Raw genomic sequence first — 26,094 nt, 5'->3', positions numbered from 1 at the left:
CCACACTGCCCGAAGCAGGAGATGTGAGCCCACATTTTCATGGCTGCCACAGTGACCAAGTTGGGTTTTCTCCAGGAATCCAAAGAATATTTAGCATTAGAAGATTTATAAATGTGATTTATCAAACATGTATCAGACCGAAGTCTTGTGTGTCTCAGATTCCCTTGGCTCAAATGTGTCACTGACCTTAACTGTCACTGTGAGGCTCTTTTGGGTCATTTGCCCTGAGAGTACCAAGCCTTCCTCCTTGGCCACCACCCAGAGCTGAGCCAACCAGGCACGTACCTGGAGTGTCTGGTCCCTCCTGATACTTCTGGAATGGAATGGAACTCTATACAGCAGGGCATGGGACTTGGCACCCTGAGCTGCTATTAAAGGGACTAGATGATGACATTGGGATATATGGAGCTGTTTATTTCCTGTGAGGTAAGTTTTAACCAGCAGGAGGGACTAGATCTGGGCAGATGAATCCCCCATCTTCTTTCCTCCCGTGGAGGACTTTGAGGCACAGTTTTCTATATTCTCATTCAGAAAAGTCCTTCACACTGACGAATGCTAGCTATGACCAAGAGAATTGCTGGGTGTCCGTCTGACTACTCGTGAAGCAGTAGCCAGCATGGTAATCTGTCCCTTTACAAAGCTGCGCATCTTCCCTTGCCTTGCTTCCGTTTTCCTTCTCTCTCACAGCCCTGAGTTTTTACCTCTCAAATAAAGCATAAGCATTTTAATCCTTGCTTCAGGCTCTGTTTTCTAGAAAACCCACGCTAAAAGCATATAAAGCAGATTAGAGTTGAAAAACCAATCATCTGAATACATGCAGAAAAAAATAGATAATATACAAAGTTATTGCAAATTCCTCATTTTGTAAATTTACTCATCATCATTGATGAGTAAAAGGCTTTAATGTGACAAAGAATATGTCTGAAAACGCTATAAAAACAGAATCTTCACTGGGGAAACATTAGAAATAGTCCCTTTAAAATCAATTATAAGGCAAGGATGCAAAATCAACCAGTAATCCTACTCAGGCAGCAAATATGACAACATATTGTAGCAATCATGAATAGTTTACTAATGTGACTATTTATACAGCTGTAGGCAGGGTTAAGTGAAACTAACAAGAATGATGCTGTACCCTCAAGACTAGCAACATGGACAAGTACCCTATCATCCTGGGCTGAAGGAACAATTTACCAAATCTAGAGAGATTAGGGATCTGCAGAACAGGCCGTTAGTAGGGAGGTGAGGCCCACTCTCAGACACAGTAAATCTGTGGTGTGTTGCTGAAGCCCTGAAAGCTCTAATATATTTGTAACAGATTGACTAGTTGTTCTTCAAAATTTCATATCCACCTAGAACCTCAGAATGGGAGATTATTTGAAAATAGGCTCTTTGTAGATGTAATTAAGGTAAAGACTGAGATGAAATCATACTGGGTTAGGCTGTGTTCTAAGTCTTATGAGAGGTAGGAAAAGACACATAGATGGCGGCAGAGACTGAAATTATATTGACACAAGGCAAGGAACACCAGGAGTCGCCAGAAGCCGGCAGAGGCAAGGAAGGATTCTCCCCTAGAATCTTCAGAAGTGTGGGTCTGCCAACACCTTGATTTTGGACTTCTAGCCTTCAGAACTATGGGAGGATATGTTTTTCTTAATTTAAGCCACCATATTTGTGGTAGTTTGTTAAAGGAGCCTGAGGAAACTAATACAATGCCTAAATTTGGAGAGAAATCTTTCTTCTTTCTTTCTTGATTGGGGAGTAGTAGGAAACAAATGGGAACATCGACAATGGCATTGATCATGACAATGGTGGCATAGCTTATACAATGATACATTGAACAGGGAGAAGTCACTCAAAACCCCAGTGCATTCCCCTTTAGAACACTACGCACGTGTATACACACCCCCAACTAAATGCTGTAAACACTGGAATGTGATATTCAGTAGATCCAAAAATGAAAGTCAGTTCGATTATCTAACAAAAAGTTTATTTCCACCTCTGCCAATAACTCAGCCTAAGCAAATGAGAGAACAAAACATACCCAGCCATCAGAGTCACCTGCTGTGAGGTGGTGGCAATGGTGGTTGCAATAATGGATTATAGGTCTCAGACAAAATGAGAAAAAAAAATCAAGAGCCCATCGCACACCTACTGTGTCAGAACTGGTTTGATTACCTAGCTACTGACTGAGCAAAATAAAAGAACGACGTGCTACATAATATACACTATAGTCCAAAAGAGGTGGGGTACAGGAATGGCATGCAAATGACCAAAAAATAAAATAAAGCCCAACCTGGAATAAAACAGTTCAAAGAGCAGAAAGAAAACCTTCACTTATATTAGGTCTATACCCTCTAGAAAACATATCCACAATAATTATATGTTTTATATTAGAAATTAATGCCCAGGATATGTACACAACAAAACAAGTACTCAAAAACAAGCTAAACAAAATAATAGGATGAGAAGAGGATTGTAGACATGAGGAAACAAAATGCGTACTAAAATTTCTAGAGATAATAAGAACGTAGAGCTAGCAAAGTACAGAAGTGATATCACTGAAAGCCAAAGTAGAGGTAGATTTGTGATATCTTGATGAATTCAGCTTAAAGAGATGAATGCACTAGATGAAGTTGAGCTATAGAACATAAATTGAATGCAATTAGATGAGGTTACATTATAGCACATCAATGACACAGTATTAGGATAATTGATATTGGTCCCTGAAGTCAAGAACTTATCAAATCAAGGAGTTGATACACAAATAAAATATAAGAAAACTTTTCTAAAATGAAGACAGAATTGAATCTGTTGATCTAAAGTTTCCATAGTCTAGGAAAAGTTGATACAGAAAACTCAGAACCAAGACATAACTGAATTAAGCAGTTGAATGCCAAATAAGGGGAAGAAATATTTTACTTTTTTGCCTAAACAAGCAACAAAGAGGTGGGACATGGGTGGAGAAGAAAAAGAAGATGCTTTGACTTCCCCACAAAAGACAACAGAGCATACTGATTCCAGGATTTTTTTTATTTGCTGTTAGTGTGTGCTGTTTTCAAGGAGAGAGCCAGCCCAGAACAGAAAAGGCAGCACCACGAGGCATTTCTAGTAAATGCCCTCAAGGGACTTCTTTTCTCCTCTCCCTTCCTACCTCTTCCCCCTTGACTTCAGAACTGTATTGCATAATCTCTCCCGTGAGTTAGGCCTCCAACAATAAAACTAGGAAAAGGCTCACTGCAACCTCCACCTCCCGGGTTCAAGCAATTCCCCTGCCTCAGCCTCCTGAGTAGCTGGAAGGAGAGTAAAGTAGCATTTGCTAAAGCCCATGTAGCAAGGAAATACTAAGGAAGTGTTTCCAACTTGAATTGGGGAAAACAAAATGAAACTGAAAACTAATTCAAAAAAGTCAATTACTTGACTTGAAGACAGCTGAATGTCTTGGATTGTCAGAATCAAGGAATCCCCACATGGAATTTGAACCAATCAAAGTGCAATTAGCAGGGGAAAATGTTGAGAGAGATGTTAGTCAATAAAATATCTGTCTCAGCATACTGTCAGGAGAATAAGGGGTAGGAGGTTGAACCCTGGATGGTAAAATATTCACAGGTTCCAGTAATTATGGTTTCCAGGTATTATGCTATTTCAGACCTGTTATCGAATGACTAACCCTCCTACTACAACAAAACAGAAAATGAAATCAGATATTTTCTCTTTCAAACTCATTTATATACCATGTTAAAGTCAGACTGTTTAATCTTCATGTTAATATTTATTTCCCTACTACAAAAATCAGATCTATGTAACTCACAAGTGTAACTTCTTGTATGAATTAGATGGTGAATATAAATAGCAACACAGAAACCAAATCTAGATTGTTACTTGTCTTATTTCCTAAACTATAGCACATCTCAACTTTCTTATAAAATGAGAATACCAACCCAATACCTCAGCTCAGTTATGTGGATTACCTTTTATATTGTACAGGCAGCACACAAACCACTGAGCTCATAGGCAATAGTTGGTAAATGCGAGTCACTCAGATGAAACCAACTTAGAAGCAGGCGAGAAACAATAGAAGAGTCAAGGTAGCGAGCAGGAAGAAGTGAAAACTAAAATGTGCTGCTTGGTTCCGAGAAGAAAGGAGGAGGCAAGATAACCTTGAGGCTGCTTGAGTTGAGGGAGAAAGGAGTAGAATCCTTATGAGAAAAGATTACAAGAATATGCCAAACAGATTGAAACTACCGTGGGCCACCCTCAAATTCCAAAAGGGAAAGAGAAACAAGGTAGTCTCTCAAATTAGCCTAGGGAAGAAAACAGGAATATAAGAGACAAGGACAATTGAAATAATTGGGGGCAGGGGAGGAAAATTGTGGCGGTGAAAAAAATAAGGGGTAAGAATTGAATAGGAGTTACCTTAACAAAAAAGACTGCAAGAAGATAATTCTAGAAGAAAGCAAATGCCTCAAAAACAACAAATGTGTTTGGAATCCTCAGAAAAGTAAATAAAAGCGGGAAAATAGAACCTATACATACTTAGTATTCAGTCATCTGTTTCTGCAGTCATGTCTCTGAAATTCACAGGGAAGACAAAAGAACAGTAAAAAGAAGAGGTAAAAAGCTTTTCAAAGACAGCTTGCAGAACTATGTCAGAGCATGCAACACTAAAAGCACAAGAATGAACAAGAATTAGAAATGTAATCTACAAAGCACACTTAGGATATAATGTTGTTTTGCATATAAAATAAAAAGCTAAATTCAATGGGGAAAATTGGTTTGGAGGGCCTCGGTCTCCTCACACTCAAATTTTAAGGAGACTAACTCCAAGATCAGAAGACATAAATTAGAAGAGATATTTGTGCATGTATAATTCCTTCCTTTCCAGTGTGAAAGGAAATTCTCTCATTTCATTGTACTGCTATGAAATATTTCAGCTGTGTTAGAAGCTAAACGTAAATATTTGATGTCATTAGTCATTTTTGATTACTCTCAATTCCAAGATTAAAGCACATTTAGATAAATATGACAGCATTATTAAAATAAAGTGTTTGGGAATTTAGATTTCTGTTACAAGCAATAAGAGCAATATCCTGGAACAAAGGAGATCTTCTGAGAAACATAACTGAGGCTTCTGGGAGCCTCTGGCCAGGTCTACCCAGGACATACATCACCAAGCCTCACGTCTCTGCTTTGCCTCCTGCGGGTTTACCTTATACACAACCTCGCTTCCCTCGTGGTAACGAAGTGGCTGTAGATGTTTCAGGCCTGACATCACACACCACTAAACTCAGATGAAAAGAACTGGAGCTTCACCAGCACTTCTTGTTAAGGAGAGAAGCTTATTTCCTGGAAGCCCCAGCAAACCATGTTTTTCCTATTATTGACTCACCTGGTTTATATTCCTAACCTACCTATCACTCTGGCTTTCCCTACCACTAATTGGTTTCTTCTAAGAGCACTATTTTAATAAATCACTTACACCTGAGTCTTTGACTCATCAACTCTTTGTGGTGAAATCCTTTCTATGAAACAAAGGCATGCAGTGAAACACCGTGGCAGGTTGTCCTTGAATTCCCTGGGCTGTTTCTTCCCACCCTGCCTCCTGTCTCTGCAAAAGCTGGTACTTCATGCTGTGAACAGGACGCTTGCTTACACATCTTCTCACGCTTGCTTACTCATCTTCTCACACACTGTCTCTCCCAGGTTCTGTGATGCTTCCCCTCGACCCACCCAGCCTTCCCCTTCTATTGGTCCTTTCAAACCTCTTCCCTGTGGACTCTGAAAATGTCATTACCCAATAAACTGCCCGTTACCCACAGCCTGCTCAGATTCCTGCTGCTTTCCCGCCGCAGTGGGAATTCAATTCCCTCAAAGAACCATTTCCCCATCTCCTTTTTCTTAAGAAGAGTTGCTCATTTTACCATCTTCTCGCCACACTGGAATCTGAAAATAAAGCTGGCAATCTTTTCATCCAACTGTGCTCTTTCCAAGCCATTGCTTCTGTATCTTTAGGGATTCTGTATCTCACTGTGAGAATCGAAGTTTATTCTAAAGTGACCCTTGCTCCTACACGAAAGGGTACCTAGGGAGTGTCAATGGTATTTAAGCTGGATGGGGCATATATGGTTGGGTTAGAGTATTATTTGTACCTTTATGGGTCTGAAATATTTAAGAAATGCTTATCACTTGGGTCATCTGAGCTTTTCTATGCCCCTTCCTCCTCTCTTATCTACTAAATTCTTACCAGCAAATCTAAAACTCTAGGAAGAAAAAGTCAAGAACTCCAAAACTAGTTACTTCTACTCCACTCAGTCTAGCATTTCCATGGATTCCTGCACTTATTACCCAGAACTTTCTGTTCCACCGCTGAACTTGCAAACTCAGAACATACTATCCCGATGGAATTCTTCATAATCTGACTACTCCTCTCCTTTCTCTCCTCCCACCACACTAACAAGATTTCTAAGCTCTGACTCCACCAATTTCACCCTTTTCACTTATTATCTATAGTAAATATGTAGTATATTTATATATTTATGCATTATAATAGTTATATGATTTTTTATATATATATATTTTTTTCTGGGTCTTTTACAAAAGTGACTTAACTTTTTGAGCCTTTTTTTAAAAATTAAGTTTATTTTCCTCGTTGCCAAGTTGATATAGCTACAGAGCTACTAGCTTTGCATGAATGTAATTAGATTAGGAATATAATTTATCAATTTGTAAATAGATATATTATCAAAGTCAGTCATAGTAACATTAATTTTGTGTAACTGACAGGACATTCTAGTGATTGCAGTTAAGGAATATAGAGTATGGGACAGAAAGAAAAGGCAAAAGCTTTTTACCTTCAGAAGGTGTTCTCGGTGATGCCTCTAATCTAGGTTAAATTAGATAGAAAGGATCTCATTTTTCAAAGGTGGTGTCTAGGACAGACCTGGATAGCCCTGGAGAAGACATCCCACCTGAAACAGAAGTATTAAAGCAAGGAAGCTACAAATGTACATTTGCCTGTCTCTGATTTGTATCTTAATCTCTTATCACTTGGGAATTAGTGGTTTGAACTCTAAATGGTAAGGAGCAATGTGCAATGTCAGAGTGTAATATTCCAAGATCAAGGACTAAGGAAAAACAAGCCCCCATTCCTTACTCAATTTTAAAATGAGCCTCTAAGGGGACATTTAACAGTTTTTACAGAGAGAAAAAAATTCTGAATCTGCAGTTATAAGAAGCTGCACCTGCTAACTGCATTTTAGTCTCCAACAGAAAAAGATGCAATACAGTACATTATCTCCGAGACCTGCTGGAAATGAATATCCAGAGAAAAGCGAGCTTCTAAGGGTGAAGCCTATGCTGAAGAAAGAGAAATATGCATTTTACTGAAGATGATGCAGTAAAAGAGGCCTGCAAATACATACTGGGAACTTTAGTTGGGGATAAATTAGAAGGATCTTGAACACATAAACACCACAACTGAATATCAAGGAAAGGTGTGTACATTTTATAAAGATAGTATTGTGTTAGAAAGGAGAACCTAAAGTTATAGCAAGCCAGAATAGCAGGATTTTTCTGGTGGCATATGTTTATAGCCCCAATTAAATGGAATGAACTTGGATCCTCATTTTCTTTTCTATGAGAGTCAGGTCAGAGTCCTAGGGAGGGAATACCTAGTAGCTAGTCTCATCTGACAGAAGAATAAGGAGGAAGGAATTTGTCTTGAGTAGGCAATTGCTCTTCCCAGAAATTAAGTCAGGAAGCAACTGGCTCTCAGAGAGTCCCTGGGTGGCTGCTATGTAGACGCTTGGAAAAGGGGTATTCATTCCTACTAGGCAGGGAAAAAGTTTGCGTGCCTGCAGTCAGAAGTCAGTTAGACATTCAAAGCCTCAAAGAGGATGCTGGTTATGTAACTCAGAACAAACTCTCTACTCCTAGGCAAGCCTCTGGGAATTTAGAGTTGACATGATAACCTCAGGAGGAAAAACACCTTGTTTAGTGCCTTACTACGTGACCTACACCGGTTACTGACCAGAGCAAGAAGGAGCCACCCAGGATCACTGGTTAATGATCAAAATATTCAGGTATGGTCTATCTTAAGCACCTGGAGGAAAACTCAACACAGGAATTGATTTCTTTCTCAGCTCAGGCCAACTGATAGAACATGCTGGTGGGCCACACACCAAAAGTAGGCAAAGCCTTCATTCACAGATTTATTTAAGAGCCACCAAACTTTCAGGCTACTCAATATGATTATATAGGAAATTATTTGACTTTTACATCTATATTCTGAAATAATATTTATTAAACACTTTCTACATACCAGGCACTTTGCCAAAGACTTTGATAAATTTCATTTAATCTTCACAGCAATCCTAGTCTACCCCCATTTTACAGATTAGGAAACTGGCTCTGAGAAAAATATACAACTGGTTAAAATGATGAAGCAGGTAAACGCACCAAGGATTACTTGACTCTAGAGACTATGATCTTGACCACTACACGTTATTACATCTTTTGATTAAAATATGCTTATAAATGGGATACGACACCACTTTACCATTCTGGACAGAAATTATTTCCTCCAAGTTTCTAGGAAATAGGGAAGTTCAAGTTTGTTTTGTCAGGTACCAGTAACGCAAAAAACCCTAAATTACCTGTTCATACTTTTTCTATTGTCCAAAGTCCCAAACAATAGCAACCCAGTGAGAATTGAATCTTAACTTTTTGACTCTTGCTTTAGGCATTGAAAATGACATAAACTTAATGATTCTCCCTTGAGACAGTGGAAATAACTAAGAGACTTCTAAGTTTCTTGTATTAGAATTCAAAGATCACAATTCTTCTGCTAGATAACCACTACTACGGTCCTTTTGTTTCCACCACAGAATGGAAAGCAGTGCATCTTGGAGCAGCTAATAAGCCTCTGTAGTGTAATTAGATGAACAATTACAAGTAAGAATATACCCTCAGAGATTTGTTTAAAGTTCTCAGATAATTTTCTAAACAAACATTGCTCATGCCTCCTTCACTGTCTTACCAGAATGTTAGGCATTTTCCTCATTTTTGTTAAGTTCTTTTATTTGAAATATATCAATATGTCCCTTCAAGACAACCTTTTACTAAGTATTTGTTTGTTCATATGCACAATACATAGTATATGCAATAAGTCAATTTAAAAGATCAGTCACTAATTTTTTCCTAACAGGAAAATAAAAACCACCCATATTTGATTTATTCATGCCCACTTTTAAGTTCTAGGTAAAAACAACTTAGAAAGAAATCCTTACCTTACTTAGAAATTCACACCATCTAGTCAAATGCTAAGTAGTCCATAAGAACAAACATTGAATTCAGCTATGAATTTCTCAGAGAGTAAAGTCTAAGGTACGTTTGATTAGTTACCTATGACAGACCAAGGAAATCACGTCATCACCAAGGACTCCCTCCTTCAAACTAAGCCCCACCCAGATCTGAGTCAGTACAGATGTGAAAAGTCCAGGAATTAAAAGATGCAGTTTCAGATACTATATTGAAACAGCTAAGCATTGAGCTGTAGGAGCAGTGGACTCCAGTTTCCATGCTATGGTGTCAGCTTCACCATCAACATGATGCAGGCAACCGCCTGAGTTGGGACTGCCTGTGACCTGTCTAGCTTGCTGCAGAGTTGTAAAGAAAGTTGTGTAACTGGTTGCAGTGGGTGCCGATAGTTCTGTGAGAAAGAACCACAACCCTACACAAAGTTCATCTGCACCTACAATTCTCATTACAGTTCTGGTCGCTGGAACACCCAAGCTTAAACTCAGCTTCAGAGAAATAAAGACCTCTCTGAATTCCACATGGAAGCTTAGGCGGTGCCCAGCCTCTATGCTGTCATATCACTTAATCTTGCTCTCCCTCAGTGTCACATGCATGTCACATGGCATGCATGCACATACAACAGATGCTAGGAGTCATGTTTTACTCACTGTTGTATCCCAAACAACTACCACTTACTTACTAGCACATAGTAGCTGGTCAGTATCTGTTGAGTGCATGGCAGCAAAAGTTACAAAGTGAACAAAAAAGTACCTTAGGAGCACAATGAACAGGACCCTTCTGTCTGGAACAAAGGATGCCATCCAAGCCTTGGCATAGCACACAAATCCCCTGATCATATAATCATAGAGCCCTGTCTAGCTTTAGAGCCTTTGGGCATTACTCACCACATCAACGTTAACCTCCTGCCACACATGGACACTCAGGGGAGAGGGCAAGGTACATTTGGGGAACTCTTTCCCTCCTGTTTCCTTCATCTTCCCCATCTCTTCCTTGACTTCCTCCTTCTCCACTCAGAGTCATCCATAGTGAGCCTTCAGCTGCCCACTGGAAACTGGGTTGAAAGCCCCAGGGCTCTTCCTAGAATTCCCAAAGTCACCCATGCCAACTTTTATCATTAATAAGATCTCTTATGAAATGAAATCAAAATCAAACTGGGACTTAAAAGATGCAGGCAATCCCTGCTTTCACCTCTGAATCTCCACGGTCATGTAGTTAATGGTACATCACACCACTGTAATATTAGTTTAGGGAAATAGCAGAGCTCCTAAAGCGTACACATAGGGAGAGCAGACTCTCCTGGAATTTGAAAATAGAAGAATTACATATTTTTTGAAGATTTTTGAAGTTTTAGGAAGAAATGCCGTGTGCCTGCAAAGATGCTTGTTATGCAGAGATTGTTCAAATTGAAGGCAAAAATAGAATCATGGTTTTAAATAATATCAATGGCTGAGAAAGGAAAGAACAACTTCTCTGCAATTTATGTCACAGAGAAAGTGACTATAATGTGTATGCCATTGTTGAAGACTAGATCAACAGTTTTAGGTTACAAAGCCTTTCCCTTGCAACATATTCGTCATTTCAGGAAGGAGTACCTGAAAGGAAGTAGGATTCACCATTAGGACCCTATATTAGGGGAACCTGTAGGGCCACTGCTTGCATTACTCACCACATCAACGTTAACCTCCTGCCACACATGGACACTCAGGGGAGAGGGCAAGGTACATTTGGGGAACTCTTCCCCTCCTCTTCCCCATCTCTTCCTTGCCTTCCTTCTTTACTCAGAGTCATCCATAGTGAGCCTTCTGCTGCCCACTGGAAACTGGGTTGAAAGCCCCAGGGCTCTCAGCTCAGCTGTTAGGCTTTGAGATGTGTTACCATTTCAAGACCACTTTTGGTTCTCCTCTGCAAAGTGCTTCCACGATGTCTTCAAGTGACTGGGAGAAGAAATGGCATATGGAATATTGTGAACGCTGATTATATCTATGCACATGTACCTGCACTAAGGCTCAGGGGAGAATTTAATATTGGGATTGAACATTTATTAAATTGGCAAATGTTCTGAGGAAATAAAAAGTATAACTGTCTTGTAACTTGAGGATGTGAGAGTAGCTACCGGTTGCATCCTCAGATCAAATAGGGCTGAAATTAGTAATCCAACTGGAGTCTTTCAACTGTCTAAATACTGCGGAAGAAAGTGAATTTAAACTTTAAAGCTGAGAGGTGGACAGACATGGCTGAAATGTAGATCTTAAGTTAGTCTGACAGGGAGATTAGGAATTACGGTCCTCATATATTAGGCATTTACTGAATCAGTTCAATCAATATTTATTTCCAGCAAAAAAGTCTAATATTTCAGCTGTTAAAAAACTTCAGGCGTTAAACTCACATATTCATTTTCCAAGATGCTAAGTGTGGTGCCTGTCATCATTTGTGCATGTCATGCCTTCCTGGTTCATTGTTGTTGTGAAAGGAAATAAAGTAATTTAGGCCTAGGCATTAAAGTGGAATTGGAAGATCAAGAGAGGACTGCACTCATACCTGCTAAATGTTAAGCCACAGAAGGTACCAACTGACCTTAAGTCAGAATCCACTAGCCTTCAACATCCCTCAGCTGGGAGTACCCTAATTAACTACCAATTCAGAACAGCTCTGCAATGTAGGATTTCTGTCTAGCCAATAAATAGCCCCCCAAAACAACTTTTTGAAGAAATCTCCTATTAAAAACCTGAGCTTACCTTAAAGGACACTATTTAGTGTTGCCCTAATTCAGTGTACCTGAATTGCAATTCTTTTTTTCTCAAATAAACTCTACTTTCTTTGGCATCTGTGTTGATTTTTTTTCCTAGTTAATATAACTACAGAATTGCCGTATCAGTGCAGGGGCTTCCTGAGGCCTTCTAGATGCTCTCTGTGACCTATTCTTAGTTCTCTGTTTTCCTGGTATTGCTTCATGTCCCAGGTCTACAATAGCATCAACCACTTTCAGTTTTGCAGTGAGTTAGCTTTTAAATTGCTTCAAAGTGCTTTTACAACTCTCTTAATGATCATTCTGGGAAACAGCCAGGGTAAGTGATCCTCCTGCCTCATTTAGGATGAGGAAACAGGTACTAAGAGTGAACAAATGATACACCTAATGAATAAGTGTCAAAGTTGGGCATTACATTAAACACCTGCCATACCCCTCTCACATCCCTCAGCTCACCTTGTTGTCCTGGACATTGTTGAGGCAACAGGCTCTACACAGGTGCCTTTACCAGCACTTCATCCCAGCTGTACTATGCATCTGTCTTGCTTGTTATCCCAGGGATTCTCTGCTTTCTAGTGAGACTCCTAAAACAGAGAAAATACAAACCCTCCAGTGTTAATTTTAGCCTGTGGAGGTCAGGCTGCTCCCCTGTTTTTCTCTGGCTGACAATCCTGAAGGGTCTTCTATGTGGTTCCTTAAAGCATTCCCACCAAGACTAAGCTCCAGTTACCCATAGGCATAGCTAACTGAACAGCACACTCTTGTATTAGCTCTCCCTCCTTCCTGTTTTACTCTTCTCAAGTGCCCCTCCCCTGTTCCCTGGATTCACTTCCCAAAAAAAAGTACCTGCTTTTCTCTTGCAAATTTAAGTTCATTATAGATGGTGGATATTACACCTTTGTGAGGTTCATAGTTAGAAAATGTTTTCTCCTATTCTGCAGGTTGTTTACTCTGTTGATAATCTCTTTTGCTGTACAGAAGCTCTTAAGTTTAATTAGATCCTGCTTGTCAATTTTTGCTTTTGTTGCAATTGTTTCTGGTGTGTTTGTCATGAAACCTTGCCCACTCCTATGGCAGGATGGCATTGCCTAGGTTGTCTTCCAAGGTTTTTATAGTTTTGGGTTTTACAGTTAAGTCTTTAATCCATCTTGAGTTGATTTTTGTATATAGTGTAAGGAAGGGGCCCAGTTTCAAGCTTCTGCATATGACTAGCCAGTTATCCTAGCACAATTTATTGAATGGGGAGTGTTTTCCCCATTGCTTCTTTTTGTCAGCTTTTTGAAGATCATAGATGTGTGGCCTTATTTCTGGGCTTTCTATTCTGCTCCACCTGTCTATGTTTTTGTACCAGTACCATGTTGTTTTGGTTACTGTAGCCTTGTAGTATAGTTTGAAGTCAGCTAATGTGATGCCTCCAGCTTTGTTCTTTACGCATAGGATTGCCTTGGGTATACAGGCTCTTTTGTGGTTCCATATGAATTTTAAAATAGTTTTTTCTAGTTCTCTGAAGAATGTCGCTGGTAGTTTGATAGAAGTAGCACTGAATCTGTAAATTGTTTTGGGAATATGACCATTTTAATGATACTGATTCTTTCTATCCATGAGCATGAGATGTTTTTCCGTTTGTGTCTTTGATGTCTTTGAGCAGTGTTTTGTAAGTCTCATTGTAGAGATCTTTCACTTCCCTGATTGGCTGTATTCTTGGATATTTTATTCTTTTTGTGGCAATTGCGAATGGGATTGCCTTCCTGATTTGGCTCTCAGCTTGGCTGTTGTTGGTGTATAGGAATGCTAGTGACTTTTGTACATTGATTTTGTATCTTGAAACTTTGCTGAAGTTTTTTATCAGCTGAAGGAGGTTTTGGACTGAGACAATGGGGCTTTCTAGATATAGAATAATGTCATCTGCAAACAGATAGTTTGACTTCCTCTTCTCCTATTTGGATGCCCTTTGTTTCTCTCTCTTGCCTAATTGCTCTGGCTAGGACTTCCAATACTATGTTGAACAGGAGCGGTGAGAGAGGGCATACTTGTCTGGGGCCAGTTTTTAAGACGAATGCTTCCAGCCTTTGCCCATGCAGTATAATGTGGCTGTGGGTTTGTCATAAATGGCTCTTATTATTTTGAGATATTTTCCTTCAACACCTAGTTTATTGTGAGTTTTTAACATGAAGGGATGTGGGATGTTTAATTTTAAGGAAAGCCTTTTATACATCTGTTGAGATAATCATGTGTTTTTTTTTCTTTAGTTCTGTTTATGTGATAAATCACATTAATTGATTTTTGTATGTTGAGCCAACCTTGCATCCTGGGGATGAAACCTCCTTGATCATGGTGGATTAACTTTTTGATGTGCTGCTGGATTTGGTTTGTAAGTATTTTGTGGAGGATTTTTGCATCAATGTTCATCAAGGATATTCGCCTGAAGTTTCCTTTTTGTTGTTGTTGTGTCTCTGCCTGGTTTTAGTATTAGGATAATGCTGGCCTCATAGAATGAGTTGGGGAGGAGTCCTCAAAGAGCCACAAACAGAACTACCATTTGACCCAGCAATCCCATTACTGGATACATACAGAGGAATATAACTCATTCTACCATAAAGACACAGGCACACAAATATACATTGCAGTACTATTCATAATAGCAAAGACTTGGAATCAACCCAAATGCCTATCAATGACAGCTTAGATAAAGAAAACATGCTACATATACATCATGGAATACTATGCAGCTATTGAAAAGGAATGAGATAATGTCTTTTATAGGAACATGGATGGAGTTGGAGGCTATTATCCTTAGCAAATTAACTTAGGAACAGAAAACCAAATACCACATGTTCTCACTTACAAGTGAGAGCTAAATGATGAGAACTCATGAACACAAAGAAGGGAACAACAGACACTGGGGTCTACTTGAGAGTGGAGGGTGGAGGAGGGAGAGGAACAGAAAAAACAACTATGGGGTACTAGGCTTAATACCTGGGTGATGAGATAATCTGTACAACAAACCCCCATGACACGAGTTTACCAATAAAACAATCCTGCACATGTACTCCTGAATCTAAAATAAAAGTTAAAAATGAAGGAAACAATTTGAAAGGGTTATATTAAAGGACATTTTCTCTGAATTAAGAAAAAGTACTTGCATGAAAGACTTATTTCAGGCTCTGCTTGGGAAAACTCAGTTAAAACAGGCTGCATACACATTCTTTCGATTTTTCTGGTTCCTTCTTCTCATTACTCTGTTAATCACCAGACCTAAAATTCAATACTCATTTTTTTTTCATTTCCAATCACAGACAAAGGCTATAAGATTTAATATTTGAAAACCAAGTATAATCATCTCTTTATGCTCTGTTTCACTTGCACACATTAGGTGTTTAATTACAAGAATTGTGATGATCTTTAAGGTAGCAATTGTTTAAGCAGAAGGATGCATGTGTACATATAAAGAAAAACACGTAAGTTGCTATTCAACAGATGGTTTGAGAGAGCTGGAAATAACTATCTTAACTCAATGACATTTCTAGGGTCGGTCTATAAAGCTTTCTGCCTGGCTTCTTTTCATACTATGTTTTCTAATAAGATGTAAGATTTTATTCTCATGGCTTATTTTAGATATATTGATGGCTTATTTCGAACAGCCTCACTGAGGAAGAAAAAACAGAATGATGTCTTTATAGCTTTGAGTTCTAAAATAGCAATAATATCAGTGTTTGTCAGGTGTAATTGTATATGCATATATGTATTAAGGGAGGTTTGTCCTTCAATAATTTTATAAGAATGAAACATGGCCATTTATATTTATTTCTGGTACAATAAGGATATTGAGTAAAAAATAAATGAAGACTCTTAGATGAAGTACTAGGAGCTACCAGCATACGAGCACGAGATCAAGAAAAATCAACTGCTGAATATCAAACAATTCTTGATTTGGAAAGGATAGATCTAGACCTAAATAGTAGTCCAAAGGGAGCAATTCTATTCAGTGTATGCAGACTATCAGATCAGTTGGCAACACTGCTTCTAATACAAGAGCCAAGAAGTATCACTTTATAATATTTGACAGATACCAGGAATCAGCAGCCTGGGTAAACATTGCTGTGCTTGCTTGTCACTAAAGATTGAAAGGCAATATGTTAAGTTATAAATATGAAGAAAGGAAACTAAGACCCAGTTTCTGGATCTTAGATTTAGTAACTAAAATATTTAACACTGGAGCAACTGATTGAGTTTATTCCATGACTTGCCTGAAGAACACATTAACATAAATTAGTCAAGTAATCCATTTCCCTGAAAGCGTAGATATATCTATGTCAGTTACTATTCTATAATCTGAACACCAGAATTATCCACATGATTAATAACTTGATAAAATTATTAAATAACATTTTAATTATAGTTTGTTGGAACAGATTACTTCAGTTGAAAAAATTATAAAGTGAAAGCTGTTTACATAATTGCTTTTAATCCTTTAGGAAAATATGTTTTTATTTAAATAAGCATATATAAATAAATATATATATAATTATGTATAAATACATTTTTAAAATATTTTTTAAAATATATTTAAATATATTTATGTTTGTTTCTATAAGCCCATCCCTTGACTAAATATATTTAATCATACACACACATGCACACACACATTTCATTTTTAAAAATTCCTCTTGAAGCTCTGTGCAATTTACTCTGGTTAGAAAGTGAAACACCTTGGTTTCTATAAGCCCATCCCCTGACTTCACATTTTACTAGAATGTAAGTTCTCATAGGTATATTATCATGGCTTTTCCTAGTATCCAACTGTATGAAAATTTGATTGCTGTTTACATGGCCATCTCAGTAAAGTTAATGTTATGAAAGTGCTCTAATCAATTTGCTTGACATTCTATATGCTGACTTGGCAATAATCACTAGCAGTATACATATTCAGAAAAGAGCCAAGAGTGCTGGGCATGGTGGCTCACGCCTGTAATCCCAGCACTTTGGAAGGCCAAAGAGGGGGGATCATGAGGTCAGGAGTTTGAGATCAGCCTGGCCAGCATGGTGAAACGCCATTTCTACTAAAAATACAAAAAGTAGCTGGGCATGGTGGCGTGCACCTGTAGTCCCAGCTACTTGGGAGGCTGAGGCAGGATAATCACTTGAACCTAGGAGGCGAAGGTTGCAGTGAGCCAAGATTGTGCCACTGCACTCCAGCTTGGGTGACAGAGCGAGACTCCATCTCAAAAAAATAAATAAATAAAAATAAATAAATAAATAAATAAAAGGAAAAGAAAAAGAAAAAGAAAAGAGCCAGGAGTTCATAACAAAGAGAACAACAATGACTGAAAATAGTAGGTGCTATAAATGGCCGTGGCTGGTGGTCACATTTTAGTGGTGGAGACAACCAACAGGATTCAACAAGATCCAACAGGACCAACAGCAGAAACATTCTTTCAATCCCATGATAAGGCTAAGGTATCAACTAGTGGCAGACAGGGTGGACTTTATTGGACATGCATTATGAGGTCTTCATTTTGTAGGAAATTACATACTTGCTCTGGAAACAGGGCAATTATGTGAAATGTTAATGAATACTTTCAAACAAAGGAAATGTCAAAATAGCAAAGTGGGATTGAATTTTATGAGGAGGTTAATTTCTAAAGTCAGCATATGAAACAAAACATTCACAAAGTCAAAATTATCCCTGAAAATGCCTTATGAAAATCCCTTACCACATAAGGAACAGAGAGAAGCTTCTTGAGTCTGACAGGAGATTTTTATTTTATTTTTAAAGCATAGAAACAATTATTATTTCTTTAGTTCTGATTACTACTTTTTCAATTGCAGACCCAATGTAGGTGGCTTACATTTAAGGGAAATTTGGTGCCAATGACATCTTTAAAAAGGCAATGTGTTCCTAATGACTACAAAATGGTTGCGCTCCAAATTATGTAGTATGACTTTTGGAAAGTCATAGAACACCATGTGGCATCAATTACCTTTAAGATTGCTGAGGCCTTTTCACTTACAGATGAAAGCAACAGCACTGAGGTCACTTCTTACGCAAAGCTCTGGGTCTGTGAGACAGGGTCATTTCTCTGTGGAAGAAGGCAGTCCAGAAGTAATCAACCACAAGAAAGAAAATCAGAAAACCCCATAGAATGTTACATTTTGACCCATCACTACTAAGACTCTATGTCAAACTCCTGAGTTTGAATTCATAGTTTGGATTACTGATAGCCTCACAATTAGATGCTCTGACACAGGACCGAGTCAAAAGTTTGGGCCAGTTTGATCATAAACTTTAGCAACAGACAGGCCTGCATTTGAACCTCAGAATAACTTCACAAAAATACTTCTTATTTTGAAATAATTGTAGATTTACGTTCAGTTTTAAGAACTAATATAAAGAGATACCGTGTGTGCTTTACTCAGTTTCCCTGGAAGATAACGTCTTGCAAAACGATAGTACGATATTATAACTAGTGTATTAGTTTGCTAGCGCTGCCATGACGAAGTACCACAAGCCGGGTGGCTTACACAATGGAAACTGATTTCCTCACAATTCTGGAGGATGTAAGTACAAGACCAACATGTCAGCAGGGTTGTTTCCTCTGAGGCATCTCTCCTTGGCTTGTAAATAGCTGTCTTCTCCGTGTGTCTTCGCAAGGTCTTCCTTTTCTATGTGTCTGTGTCCTCATCACCCCTTCTGACAAGGAAACCAGAAATACTGGATTAGGGCCCATCCTAATGACTTCAAGATAACTTAATTGCCTCTTTAAAGACCCTATCTCCAAATATAGTCACTTTCTGAGGTGCTGAGAGTTAGGGCTTCAATGGACAGATTTTGAGGGGACACAATTTGGCCCATAAAAACCAGGATGTTGATACTGATGCAGTCAGGAGACAGATGATTTCTACCACCACAAAGATCTCTCATATTGACCTTTCATTGCCACAGCCCACTTAAACCCTAGCAATCACTAAATTACTCTCCATTTTTATAATTTTATCATTTCAAAAATGTCTCATAAATGGTATTATACAGTATATAATTTTTGAGACTGGCTTTTTGAACTCAGCATAATTCTCTGGAGGTTCATCCAGATGGTTGTGCAGTTCATTCCTTTTTATTGCTGAGTAGTATTCCATGGTATGGTTGTACCACAGTTTAACCATTCATCCGTTGAAGAATATCAGAATTGTCTTCAGTTTTTGGCTATTACAAACAAAGCTGCCATAAATATCCATGTGCAGAATTTTGAGTAAACACGAGTTTTCATTTCTATGGGAGAAATACCCAGGAGTGCAATTGCTGGAATGTTTAGTTTTTTTAAGAAACTGCCGAACTGTTTCCCAGAAGGTCTATGTTATTTATATTTCCACTAGCAATATAAGTGGTCCAATTTTTCTCAATCCTTATCAGCATTTGGTGTTCTCACTATTTTTTATTCTAGCCATTCTGATAGGTGTAAAGTAATATCTCATTGTAATTTTAAATTGCACTTTGATGTCTACTAATGTTGAACATCTTTTCAACATTGTATACACTCTTCCTAACAACTGTCATTTACCAATTGTATATACTCTTGGGTGAAATGTCTCTTCATATCCTTCACCCATTTTCAAATTGGATTCTCTTTTGACTATTGAATTTTGAGAGTATTCGATATATTCCAGATACCAGTCCTTTGTCAAATAGATGGTTTGCAAATAATTTATCTCAGTTTGTAGCTTATTTTTTCGTCCTCTTAACAGACACTTTTGCAGTGTGAAAGTTTTCATTTATGAGACTTTATATCTTATTTTTACATGGTGTTTTAGCTGTTTTTTTTTTTTTTCTGACACAGCTTCAGCAGGGGAAAAGGGGAGTGCCATTTCATTACTACAGAGTGGAGGTGGAAGTCCAGGTATCCATACAGTCTTCACTGACACCCTGGGGAGGGCAGGGTCCTTGATACTGCCTAAGAGGATGAAAGTCCACATTCCTAACTCACACTCCTTATACCACCTTATAGCCTCCAGAAAGTGAAACCCTAAGTTCTCCACCAGTTTTTCTGTGATATTTGGCTGAAGTAAAGAAGTTGTTACCTAAAAGTTTTCTGCCTTGCTAAGTTTCCCCCTTTCCTGATTGTTTTAGTACAGAAAGAAAGATTTTGTTCTGATATTTTTGGTCTATGCCCACTGGCATTTCCAGTTTGCTAGCCATTTCAGTTCCAACTCTGAGATATATGAGGCTAAAAGAAAGCCTTAGGAATACCCCAATCTGTTGATCTTGGATCTTAGGGTTCCTAGCTTGTGGGCCTTTTCTCTATGTTTTAGGGTCGTGTGTGTGTGTGTGTGTGTTTTAATATAATGTCCAGGTTTTTTATTGTACTAAGTGGAAGGAGAATGGACAAGTACTTCAACTCAATCTTCCTGGAAGTCTTTCATTGTTACTTTACTGATTGTGGTGAGTTACCTGATCTCTTTATATCACAGTTTTTTAGTCTGCGAGAGGGGAAAACATCTACCTCACAGGGTGGTCAGAAGATTAAACAAGAATCTATATAAAGTATTTGACTTATACTGAAATATTGAATTGCTCCTCTTTGAAATGAAACTATGCTACCGTTCTTCTGATCTTTCAAATATGTATCACAAAAGACTTCTGAATTTTCTAGTTCCAAGGAGACTTCATATCTGCCAGACCCTCATAACTTCTCAACGCTATTGGAACTACCCCTGACTTTCCCACTTGGGATTGGTGATCTTGCTATGTATAGGAAAATGTGATTTCCCTAGCAAAGCCCTAGTACATAGTAGACACTCAAATGCCTAATCATTTGCAAGTTCCTCCTATACTATTATGATTTTACAATGAGTCTTTAGGCCAATCCTCAGCAACAGGGCTATTTCCTCAGTAACAAAATGGGAATGACATCTGACATCTATTTCATAGGAACAAAGTGGCTACACATATAAACACTCTCTTCTGAATAATATCTTCACCTTTTACCAAAAAAAAGCACATAGCTACAATAACATCCTGCTATTTCACGTGTCTTGCCCTATCCTTATTCCCAGTTTCCCAGTGTTTCACAGCAGGATTATAGTGAAGCCAGTAGGACAGAGGTAGAGACAGTTGCCAGTAGTCAAGGACTACCTTGTAAAGGAGTTACAGCCACCACAAGGGAAAACTCAGGACTTCATTCTAGTAATCACAGATCAGGCTTTCCTTTACTATAAAACAGCACTATAGGTACATTGCTAGTGTAATGTATAAATAGAGCCTTGTTTCTCCTATGTCAAATTATTGAATGAGAGCTCTGCATAGCAAGTCTAAACTTAACATTTAAAAAATGTATCATTTATTGGGTGAAGAATACTAAACGTTAATTAATTTTATACCTCTATAACAATGGAGTATACAATGATATGTTCTTTAAGTTATTGAATAGTTATTAGTTACTAATGATTCTTAACTAGTTTAGGTTTAGTGCTAGAGAAAATTGCAAGGTATGAAAATCATAATCTCAAGGTTAATAGGTTCAGCTTCTGCATTCTGTCAAGTCAAGGTAATTTTAAGGTGAAGATTCTCTCAGGTGTTTTGAGGAACCTCAGATATAGTAATCAGATTGCCATACCAATAGTCTATTTAAAATTTTTTATTTACCATAAACACAATAAAGTATTCCATCTAATTTTCACATACCCATTTTTCTTTATTTTTCTGGAAGAAGCAAATTTTCCAGAATCTCCTTCCCTACTTTGGAAGGGAATTGAAAGATAAGATTCCTTAAGACCAGTCTGTCTTATGTGACTATCAGGTGTCTTCCTCTGTGGAAATATATTTTGTTTGTGCATGTTGTAGAAGGAACTCTCATGCTCAAAAATATAGGATTGTAATCTTCAGGTAGTCAAATACACATTCATCTGTTCTTTTCTCCTAGTTCTCTGTAGAAGCCAAGTTTGTCCAGATTTTGGATTACATTTCTCTGGTTACCAAGGGATGTGAAGAATGTCTCAAGTCACATGGAAACTATTTACTTTTTTATGTAACTTATTTAAAAGGTCTCCTTGAAGACAGGGGTCATATTTATTCTTCTTGTCACCCCAGCACCTAGCTCATTGCCTAGAAACTAGTAAGCATTAGTTGAATGAAATTAATGTGAAAAGATTTTTTTTAAAAAACACACAATCAAAAGGAGTTCACTCAAACATTTATCTAAAGTGTTGCAACATATTGAGTGTTCAAGTTGAGTGTTCTGCAGGGAATAAGACACTCAAGATTGAGGCCACAGTTTAGTAGACAATGGTGTGGCAACCGGGTTTAGTGAGAAGAAGAGGGGAACAGTTGGGAATAGGGTCTTTCAAGGGTCACTGAAAATGTATGTGTCTACTTTCCAATGGATTTAATTCTGCTTTAACTTGAGAACATTCAAAACAGAGCCTGAAAATTTGGACTCCAGTGGGGACGGAAAGGAACAGATAAGCCATCAAAAGAAAGAAACATGGAGGTTCTAGAAATTGAGTACAAGTAAACCAGAAAGAGATGGAAATTTTGTTGATATCAAGATAGTATTAGATAATATAGAAAACATCAAGTTTACTTTGGGAAAAAAAATCCTTTGGTGACAAACAGGTTCTTCATCTGTCTTGGACTATATGAACTTCTTTTTCTTTTCTTCTTAACAGGGGACTTTTCTCACAGAAATATTTTTGGATAAGTTAGATTTTTATTGAAAGTTGGTTTTATTTAAAGTACTCAGTTGCCAGAATATGCAGTCTTATTTCCCAGTAAGAAACATTTGGGGAAAAATTGGGACTCCATCAAAAATACAACAGATAAAGAATTATCAGTATTTATATTTCCACGAGTATAGTAGATTAGATATCCTAAGAAAAACCGCACCCAATGAATCTAAGAGAATGAATAGAAATATAAAAAAATCTTTTAGAAAGTGTCAACAGGCTGATAAAAAATTAAAGAATATGAAAAATTCCTCAAATTATTTAAAACTAGGAGTGCTGGGTGATACTCAGCTACCACCAAATCAGCCTGTTGACCTGTCAGTTTCTGCTGAACTCTGGAGATTTTTGAGCTGCTTCTTTGTGAGCTAATATGAAGAACTAAATCCTGTGGTGTATCTAGTTGGGGAACATAGGGGGAGATCCTGCATGAAATTTTGACTTTTTCAGGATATAAGGAAAAAAAGTTGCCAAAAAGATAAAATCAAGGAAACTTTCCTTCTCAAACTTTGTTGTAGGTAAAGGGAAAAGAAAATAAATTCTTCCCTGAGAACACATAATCATATATTAGTTCTCAGGTTTGCTGTCTAAATTCAAATAACCTGTATGGTTCAAGGAAATCTCAAGCATAGAATTTAATTTGAATTCCTGGATTTCTCATACCAGCAAGCTACTGAGAAAAGAAAATATCAATCCTCGCTGAGTAATTTAACAGGTCCTGTGGAATTCCACAGTTAAATCTCCAGAAAATTAAGCTTATCTACACACACATATCAAAATACAGATCACAAAATAATAATGAAAACATACTCTGAGTAAGAACCAGCAGAAGTAAACCACAAAGGTTTCAGATATCAGAATTATCAATCAGAATAAAAAGCATATATGTGTAAAGAAATGAGATCCTTAAAAATGAACTTGGAACAAGAGAGTTTTAAAGAACAAGGACTAAGAGATTTTAAATACAATCAAATAGAATATGTAGAAAAAGAAGACTACAGCACATAAAATGTGAAATTTAGAGCATGAATTAAGCTATACATTTTATTTTTGCTGTGTCTAAACTGGAAGTCTAACCTGAAGAGACTTCCAAAACACACCCAGAAGGATTGATATATAAATATAAAAGAGAAAGCAAGAAATATGGAGAATAGAATGAAAAGTAACACAGTTCTAACTGGAGCTCCAAAAGGATGTGAAAGCCTAAGGGAGAGATAGATAGTGCTGGTAACTTTTTACAATTACTAATAAGCCAAGATTTAGAAGTCCAAGGCAGTAAAAATAAAAATAAAATCACATTAACACATCATAAATGTTGCAGAAAGATAGATTGTGAAAGTAGTCAGAAAGAAATGAAAGATAATCTACAAAATAAAGGTAATTAGAATCGTGACTGAACCATCAGAGTAGCATGGAAGGCAGAAGACAGTTGATTTATTTAAAGTAGGGAAAAGAGAAAACTTGGACTCTATACCTAGAGACATTCTCAAGAAAACAAGATGTTAAAAACTTTACTTTTTACAACCCAGAACTTCTCTAGTAAATTCAGATGAATGTTATTCAAACAGATGGGAAATAATTCTACATGAAGGGGATGAAATGTAAAAAAAGTAATACCTAGCCTGTAGCTAATACCTAATTTGGCAGCATAATAGTTCAAAAGTTCATTGCTCATATCTCCTTTTAAGAGAGAACCTGTAATGAGGAGTGTAGTCTATTGATAGCCTCTAGCTGCAGCACCTTTGGGATCTATTGCTGTGTTTGAGCCAAGGACAACTTTTCCTAGACAGCTCCCAGCCAATGACTTAGAACATCAGGGATCCCAAAGTGCAGCTATTTATGGCCAATGCAAATCTCCTGTGATAGGCAGTCTGCTCTGGAACTCTCTATCAAGTTGGCCAAGACTCTCAAAGCTGTACTTCGGTCTCACGCTGCTTCTATCCAATCCCCTTTCCTTCCCTGCCTTCTTTCATAGGTGTCAGACCTGCATCTCAGTCTGAAGGCTTTCCTTATTCCTGTTTACTTTCCCCTTATGTTTCATAGGCATTGCCAACAATAAAACTCAACCATTCCTATCTCTGTCTTTGTGACTGCTTCCTGGAAGACAAATCTCACACAATTGGTATACCTGGATGGTCTAAGAAAACAGTAAGATACAGTTTGGGGACTTGTCACTCACCAACTGGGTAGTAAGAAGTACCTCATATTAAGTGATATATGGGGAAAGGCTACTCCCTGCCACAGGTAGAGGCCCAGTTGATAAAAATTTCACTGGTGGTTAGGACAAGATAAATATCCTGATGGAGGTATACCTTTGCTAGTGGGACAACTCAGGCATTTAAAATATAATAAGAGTAACAAGATATACAAGGAAAGTAGAATTAGCTGGTTATTAATAAGTTGCATTAACTAACTACAGAGGGGTTATGAGACACTAAAGGCAGTAAAAAAGTTGAAAACTAAGTATGAGAACTAGAGGGCCTGTTTAGTCACTTACAAAGAAGCCCTTATGTTTTTCAGAACAGGAGAGCAGACCCAACTGATGAACAAACTCCAAATTTCATAGTTAAAACTGAGAAGGTTCAAAGACAATTGAAAGCAAGAATTATCACTATCTTGCTTTCAAGATAATGCTCAGCTAACGTTTGCTATACTAAAGACAAGGCTTTGTTTGGGGGAACATGGTAAAAAGTGTCTGGATGGGTGTCCTTGTGAACTGTGGCTCTGTGGACGCCCTGAACCAGAACCTATAAAAGTGGCTCAGCCCTACCTATTAAAGGCCAACTTTGACCTCATGCAGGAAGATTCCTCAAAGGGTTCTTCCTCATAAGGCATCAGGCACCCATTTCAGGAAATGCCCCCATTTTGTCTCCTAGATCTTAGGCTGATAACTAGGGTTAAGTCACAGCACAAGCCAGCTGAGGGTGTGCCAGTTTTCTTAAGGGAGGAGAGAAATTAAGTCCCAAATGAACTGCAAGAATTCATTTAGTAATATGGTTTGGCTGTGTCCTCACCCAAATCTCATCTTGAATTGTAGCTCCCATAATTCCCACATGACGTGGGAGAGAACTGGTGGGAGATAATTGAATCATGCGGGAGTTTCCTCCCTGCTGTTCTTATGGTAGTGAATAAGTCTTATGAGATCTGATGGTTTTATAAAGGGAAACACCTTTTGTCTGGTTCTCATTCTCTCTTGCCTGCCACCATGTAAGACATGACTTTCGCCTTCTGCCATGATTGTGAGGCCTCCCCAGCCACGTGGAACCGTGAGTCCATTAAACTTCATTTTTTAAATAAATTACCCAGTCTCAGGTATG

The 26,094-nt window shown here is 38.0% G+C and overlaps 1 protein-coding gene across 1 annotated transcript in view; it reads right to left on the bottom strand.

Annotated features, from left to right (window-relative positions):
* Positions 1-9,396, bottom strand: part of HHLA2 (HERV-H LTR-associating 2) — a 75,163-nt gene extending 65,767 nt beyond the window's left edge. Inside the window, exon 1 of the mRNA XM_025376806.1 lies at positions 9,288-9,396. The gene's annotated coding sequence lies outside the window, so the exon portion shown is untranslated. The remainder of the gene's footprint in view (positions 1-9,287) is intronic.
* Between the last annotated feature and the right edge of the window lie 16,698 nt (positions 9,397-26,094).

Source organism: Theropithecus gelada, chromosome 2 (genome assembly GCF_003255815.1).
Source record: "Theropithecus gelada isolate Dixy chromosome 2, Tgel_1.0, whole genome shotgun sequence".
Taxonomy (NCBI): Eukaryota; Metazoa; Chordata; class Mammalia; order Primates; family Cercopithecidae; genus Theropithecus; species Theropithecus gelada.
This window is presented reverse-complemented; position numbering and strand designations above follow the sequence as displayed.